Source organism: Adiantum capillus-veneris, unplaced genomic scaffold, assembly GCF_014529385.1.
Source record: "Adiantum capillus-veneris isolate H3 unplaced genomic scaffold, ASM1452938v2 Hic_scaffold_325, whole genome shotgun sequence".
In the NCBI taxonomy this organism is placed as follows: domain Eukaryota; kingdom Viridiplantae; phylum Streptophyta; class Polypodiopsida; order Polypodiales; family Pteridaceae; genus Adiantum; species Adiantum capillus-veneris.
The window spans coordinates 5244781-5251989 of record NW_028221436.1 but is presented as its reverse complement, the minus strand read 5'-3'; positions in this window follow the sequence as shown (position 1 = coordinate 5251989).

Genomic DNA, 7209 nt, shown 5'->3' with positions numbered 1-7209 from the left:
ACTGTAATTTTGACCATACAAGAGTGTTCACAGTGTCACAAAGATCCCAAATCTTCTTTTAAAATTGAATTTGGACTCATTTTGACCATTCTAAACTGCATTTCACTATTTTGGCCATAACTTTCACAAATGGTATCGGATCGGAAAAGTTTTTATATCAAAACGTAGCCTGAGAGTGACTCTACAGATCTTAGAGCAAAACTTGAACTAAATGTATGCCATCGGCAACCATCTAGTTCAACTTTGAAAAAAACACCGTTTAAGGTCTCAAAATGCATCCGGAAGTCCGGAGTGTCTAAAATCGACATTTCAAAAGAATTGTGAGAAAACGGTCACGGTTTTTGAAGACTGCTAAGTTAGCAGATTGAAATTATCTTTTGGGAAAACCATGGTCACCCGCGGGAAGGTGTAAAAGTTAACTACGGCGTAGTGTAAAATTTGAGTGTCCATACACAAATCTGGTAGCTGTAAGACCATACACAAGGACTCTTGATTTTGCAACAACAGTCGCAAGTTTTGGAGAACTTTAACACAAGATTTTTGCTAGCAAATCACTGCGACTTGTGCATAATTCTCTTGTGCTAGCTTAAGTTTAGTTCAGCTAAAAGCGAACTTGAAAGTCACTTTCGAGCCCACGGAACAAGTGTGACCGTCAAAGGCACATCAAGAATTTTTGCATTCATTGTGAAAAAGTTTGCCAGCTAAATAGAATTTTGCAAATTGTGTGCTAAAGTGAACACAGGTTAGCTTGACTCAAGAATCGCTACGAAGGGAGCAATCGTTGCAGAATAGTGGTAAGTTGCATAACTTATCACAGTGCTTCCACTAGATCGAGGCCTGCTAAAAAGCTCTAGGCAAAGCAAGCATCTAGACAAGTCAGTATCAGTCTTGGCAAGCAAGGGAGCTAAGAAGTTCAAGCAGTGCAAGCAAAGCCCAATTCAGAAAACTCAGAGATTAAGGCATCCACAAAAGCTGAAGGACCTCAATCGAAAAAGACCGACACAAGGGTGCTAATAATTTTTATTAGCATTGAGGCAAGCAATTAGAGCTATCACCGAACAGATACAACAAGGGAGTCAAGACGAAAGCAATGGCGTCTCAAAGGAGTCAGACCAGCCGAGATGAAGCTTCAAGTACATCCACAGAAATTACAAGCGAGCAAATTTGGATCTATCTGATATTGGCCACTACAAAGGACTGCCATGCTATGAGGATGTCAATCAGAATTTGTACATCAAGACAAAGAAAGATACAGAGGAAACTCGGACATCTCAATATGTGGAAGTTGAAACAACGAAGAATGTACGACACCCACATCCAGATTTCATGGAAGACTGTCTGGGATCAATTTACATGAGGCACGGAAAATACATCGACAATGAGATAGAAATGTTGTACAAAGATCAACTTACAGATATCTACACATATCCTCCAAGTAGTTTTCTGTACAAAGCACAAGATGGAAAACGGAAAATTGGTACCCTCTATGGAGACGAAGACGGTCGATACTATAGGGTTGTCACAAGTCATGAAGTTCATGTAGAAAACAATCATTATTTTGCAGCAGAAGCGTTTGGCTCAAGAGGAGAAGACTACATGTCTAAAGGTGGTAATGTATACCATCTCGTCATGGGTTTACCTCTAACTACGCACCTGGAAGAATTGACACCTACAGCTGTCACTACACAAATGAGTGACACACCACATGACACACAACAAGGCACAACATGGAAAGACACGATACAAGTCTCGTGCACCACACCAGCACAAGACAAAGCACAAGCACACCAAATTGCACAAACAGGGAATACGTCAGAAGTACCTGCTATGTAGATAGCACAACTTCAAAAAACTAGCTCGGTCTCAAGAGCTACTTAACAAAGCACAAGAAGTCATATCATCAGGCATTAAACAGATGCCAACATCAGATATGAAACCCTCTCGGATTGGGGGAGTTCAAAATCAACAAAGAGACCCTATATCTTCAAGAGTGGGATTAAGCAGTTCAGCTTTACAAGAAGCAGTGTCCTTTTCACGAGCCCCAGTGGAATTTCAAGATGCATTGGAAGATGCCGAGCCGGAGGAGAGACCACTGGAAATTCACAATGCCCAATGTAGAAGGTCAGGTCAATATCTCATTGTGGTCGACAAATACGATAGGCACTATGAAATCGCCGATGTGAAAAATATGGATGAGTTTAGCAATTGTGGGCAACCTGTAAGTCACATACTTGGACCCCATCCAAAAGCACCATCAAGGGAAACGGAAAACAAATATTCGATTCAATCTTCACCCTCGGTGCAGAACTCGCCAAAATCAACTCGGAAACATAGCCCTAAGGCTATGCAGAAGCCCCACGTCAAAGACCATATACTGATGGAACAATTAGCATTACAACTGCTAGAAAGCATGGATAGTGATTTGATTTTGTATGCAAGCAATGATGGAATCTATTTTCAGCTTCTCAAGGACAAGACGATGAAGGATAAAGAGACAAAGCCAGTGGATACACCTAAGTCAGTCGTAATCTACAGGTTCATGCATGCAAAGAAGAGGTCATATCTGTATCTAGATACCACAGGAAAATTATAGCAGGATTATGGAGAGATGCATCGTCCAAAGGGTGCACATGTTGAGATAACAACATATTGCGACCAATGTGCCATTGGTCATTTAGTGAAGGACTGCCCATCAAATCTCTACATGGAAAAGAAGAAGCAACAAGCCAAAAGCAAAGTTCAGACAGTGACAACAAGGGAACGGAAGAAAGAAGCCCCAACAAGATCTCTGGAAAAGAAGCAGATCTTGTCGCAGAGCACAAAAGATAGGCTCAAGACACAGTTGCTTGAAGTCAAGGGTGTCAACGACATTATCATAGAGAATCAGGCTTTCAAAAAAGATCAATTGAATCAGTTGATTCAAGATCGTTTAAGGAACCTCGGTGAGGACAAGTCAAATCATCCACAAGGTGATGAAGATGAAGCTCGCAGTTCAAGGTTCGAGAGCAAAAGAAGCCAAGATTCTGACGATAGTGAGCCAACACAAGAAGAGGTAACAAAAAATCTTAGTGCCACGTCACAAGTGGAAGACATGCAAATAGAATCAATGGACGCAGCTGAAAGTCTACCAAATAAATTCTCTAATGTGGACTCTTCATTGGTGATTGAACAAATCAAAGAGTATGAGAAGCTAAAAGAAGATGTAACTGAAGACATAGAATGCACAGAAGAACAAGAAATGACTGAGTCAAAGATTGACTACCAAGGACAAGCAATACAGGATATGAATGAATATTCTCGAGAAGAGACTCTACAAAAACCCATGGAACAATGGAAACCAAAGGCCACGGCGACCATTGCATCAGAAGAAGAGATTCAACCTCAACATCCTGCTACACAAGCTTTAAAAAATTTCCAAGAAGAAACGTCACCATTGAATGAACTTCAAGTGCTAGAAGAAGTAAATAGTGACAGAGAGCTTCTGAAATCAAGAATCAAGGCGTCACAGTCAGAAACTAGCAATGAACACCAACAAGCAGCTACAACAGAAGATAGTAAGCACTTGGGACATGCTACAACCAGTCAAATGACAAACAAGTTCAACATACAAGAGGATGACAAAGCCTTCAAGGCACAAAAGTCCAAGAAAAGTACCGAAAGCAACGAGGACATCAGCTACTTGGTAGCCAACAAGAAGATTAAATTCTTGCTGGATGTGTATGAGAAACTGAAATTCAACTTTACAGCAGAGATAGATTGCATTGCCATGACTAATGTCATGTCTTATGGGCTGTGGTTGCTTCTAGGTAAGCCAGAACTGTATGAAATTCAGGTACAGGTTCCTATATCAAATGGAATATCTGTCACAAGTGTAGGGATTGCAGAAGCTACCCTTAAACTACGGTCAAAGGTAATCAAAGACAAATTCCTAGCGGTGAATTCCTCCAAAATGAGTACACATTTGATTTTGTCCAAGCTATGTGCAAAAACACTTGAATAAGAATTTGAATCTTCAATGATGGTCATCACGACTAGCTCTCAAGAAAGCCAGCCTACGACCGCTCCAAGATTATCGGCTACCGACAAAGGCAAAGCCAAAATGAGCCCAAAATGTCCTACCAACAAAAGAAGCCCTTTAAATCAGAGTCTTCAATCCAACCAAAAAAAGTTCCAGATAGAGCTTCTATATCAACTGACCACATGCTTCCACATGAAAGGCAGACTCCAAAGAAAACCTTTCAACCGAAATACCCTACACTGCGAGATCACTGCCGCCAAAGGTTTTCAACGATCTACATTAAAACTGAAGAAATAAAGGTCAAGGACCCAATATGGGTAAATGAGCCTAGCCAATTGACGAAAGGTAAACACATGGGATGGATAGCCTCCCACTACAGCTTAGCAGAGCAAGGCTATTATGAGGGTCAAAAGAAACTTTGGTTACCAAAACCACAGACCTCGGCTTATGTGGTGGATTAAGGTTTCAAAAAGCGTCCCCAAAAGCAACAAAGCTCATATTTATATCGCCAAAGGAGACCAACCAACAAGGCTCGCCAAAGGGATGCAGGAAATTTCAAATCCAACTGGCCTTCATACCAACATAGGACTTCATCAATAAATAATCCCAAAAATGGCACTCTTGTACATCTCAATACCATATCAAAAACATCATGGGAAGTGCCATCTACACTTCTTCAAGCACAAGGTTACTATAAAGGAAATCGGAGAATCTGGCTACCAAAGATTCCAGGTAAACATTCTTCAAGCAAACGACTTCAACTTGAAAATAATCGCAATTTCACGGAAGGCAAAATCAAGGACAATGTCACAGTCAAGGCAAAGGATATCTGCACAGACACGGTAATCACACGATGCAGATACAAATGGGTGCCAAAAAAACAACACATAACGAAGAAGATTGAAGTCATCTCTAGCTCTCAAGAAATGTCAAGACATGATAGACAAAGTGTTACGAAGAATGGAGCGAGCCAATCTTCTCAACCAAGGGACCAACAACAACAAAAAGAATTTTTGACAACCAAGGTCACCTATGTATGGCAAAAGAAACCAATATTGCCAGTATGGTCCTTTACAAATCCTCTCTTCGAGGATGGGAGTTTTGAATTTCAAAACCTATCTTGGTCGAAAGCTCCCCGAGAGTAAGTCAAGTCGCCATAAAAATCATGGCATAAGAGTCAAGAGTCGGGCAGCTGAGCCACTAAATGAGCAAGCGTCAGACCCAAGCTTCATGTCTTAATATTTTTTGTGGTCTATGAGTCTAGATATTTAGATTATAGCTCAAGCTCGAAGAGTTGATCATATTGTAAAATGGAGTCGCTCATGCTGGATAGGTGAGCATAAGAGTCGAAGTCTAATATTTTAAATGGTGGAGTGGCAGAGTAGTCCAGAAAACACTCACGCACATGAACACAATGAGGAGAGTGGAAAAAACCTTGTCGACAAAAACCCTTCTTGTGAGTAACGGCAGCTCTTGAAGTCAAATATATTTTTGCTTCTCTAGCTACGTTCACTCCTGGAAGCACCCATTCAAACTCTTCTCGCACCGCATATTGTTTCCCATGCATCTATCTGTGCAAGCATATATAATGGCCCATCATTGGACATTTGCATTTGACACGATTTGTGTTCCACCCATGCACTTACACAACAAAATGACGATGACGAAGCCGTAACAGGTTTCATAAGCATTTGCTCAACAACAATGACTCTAACTTCAAGCTACTAACACTTATCCAATGTATATCAAGTCAATAATAGTATCCATACGGCCATAAGTACTTTAACTCAACAAAACTCGATTACATCAAACATAAGTACATATAGCCTAACATTTAATGGTGACTAAAGGCATTTTTTTGCCATTGGGTTTTTCCCTTTAGTCTTATCCAGGTATCCAAGACCTTCATTTTGTAATATACGCCACATTTTATTTTTACTATTTTATTTTTATATAAAGACAAAAAAGCACACCAACGACATCCCAAAACAACTACATGCTCATCAACTAGAAGATAAAAGGGGAACGGCCCTGAAAAAAATTCAAAAAGGCTTCAAGATTACAGGTACACATGCATGATGACACCCAAAGAACAAACAATACAGATTTGCCAAGATAAAGACTTGCTGCAACAACCAATCGGAGGGGGAGAGCTATGGCTTCAACTACACTACATGTATAAGAACAAGGTACCTCTACAACATACAAAGCATATGGTAGAAGCAACTGCAACAACAAAAGCTTCAACCAACACCAAAACATGAAGCACTCGTCAAGGCCACTGCAGACATAGGGTCTTGTCGGGGATGACAAGACTTCGGAGGGGGAGAGTGTTGATAGGTCAACCTTTCAACAACGCTTCCACAAAGATTTCGTGAAGATTCCTCAAAGATTCCAAATAAAGATGCTGATAAGGTGATGAAGACGAAGATGGATGTTGTAATGTGAAGATAAAAGCTCATGGACATCATCAAATATCCCGTTATTATTATTTTGAGCCATTATGGCCACTTTTGTAATGTTTACGGGAAGTTCATATTTTAAGTCGGCAATTGTATTTTGGCCAAAGATGCTTGTTGGATGAGCAAAGCCAGCTCACAGTGTTGTAATTAAGCTCTATAGAAGCTTAGGGACAAATCAGGTCCTTTTGGCCAGACATTAGGTTTTCTAAGGTTTAGTATATAAACCAAAACCTAAAGCTTTGTAAAAGGACTTCTAATAATCTGATCTTCTGTGTCGTTGGGAGACTGCGAGAGAGTGAGAGTGTGTGTGTGTGTGCCACAGGAGCTACGGTGGTCGGAATCGCAAACGGAGAGCAGCAGTGTGTTGCTGACGAGGAGAGCTGCGCGTTGATGCTTACATCACGCGCGTTCGTCTATGTTTTGGCAGATTCACCCGCGAGCTACTTTTGGAGTTTCGATGAGTAAATGTTGTCTGTTTTTGCATTTCAACATATCCACGCGATCAGAGCAAGTAGAGCTACACATTAGGCACTTTAGTTTTCAAAAACGATGACCTGCAAATTTTGACTAGACATCCTACGCAATTTTGCACCAGGTGTTTAGGGTTGGAATTTTGGTTCATGGACCTTAGGGAGAGCGACCTATTGGTGTTAGTAGGGTCTCCTTCAAGTTTTGTGGCGTTTCAAGAATGTCTAATGGGCTTTTGGATTGCGGTAGCATCATAGGAGG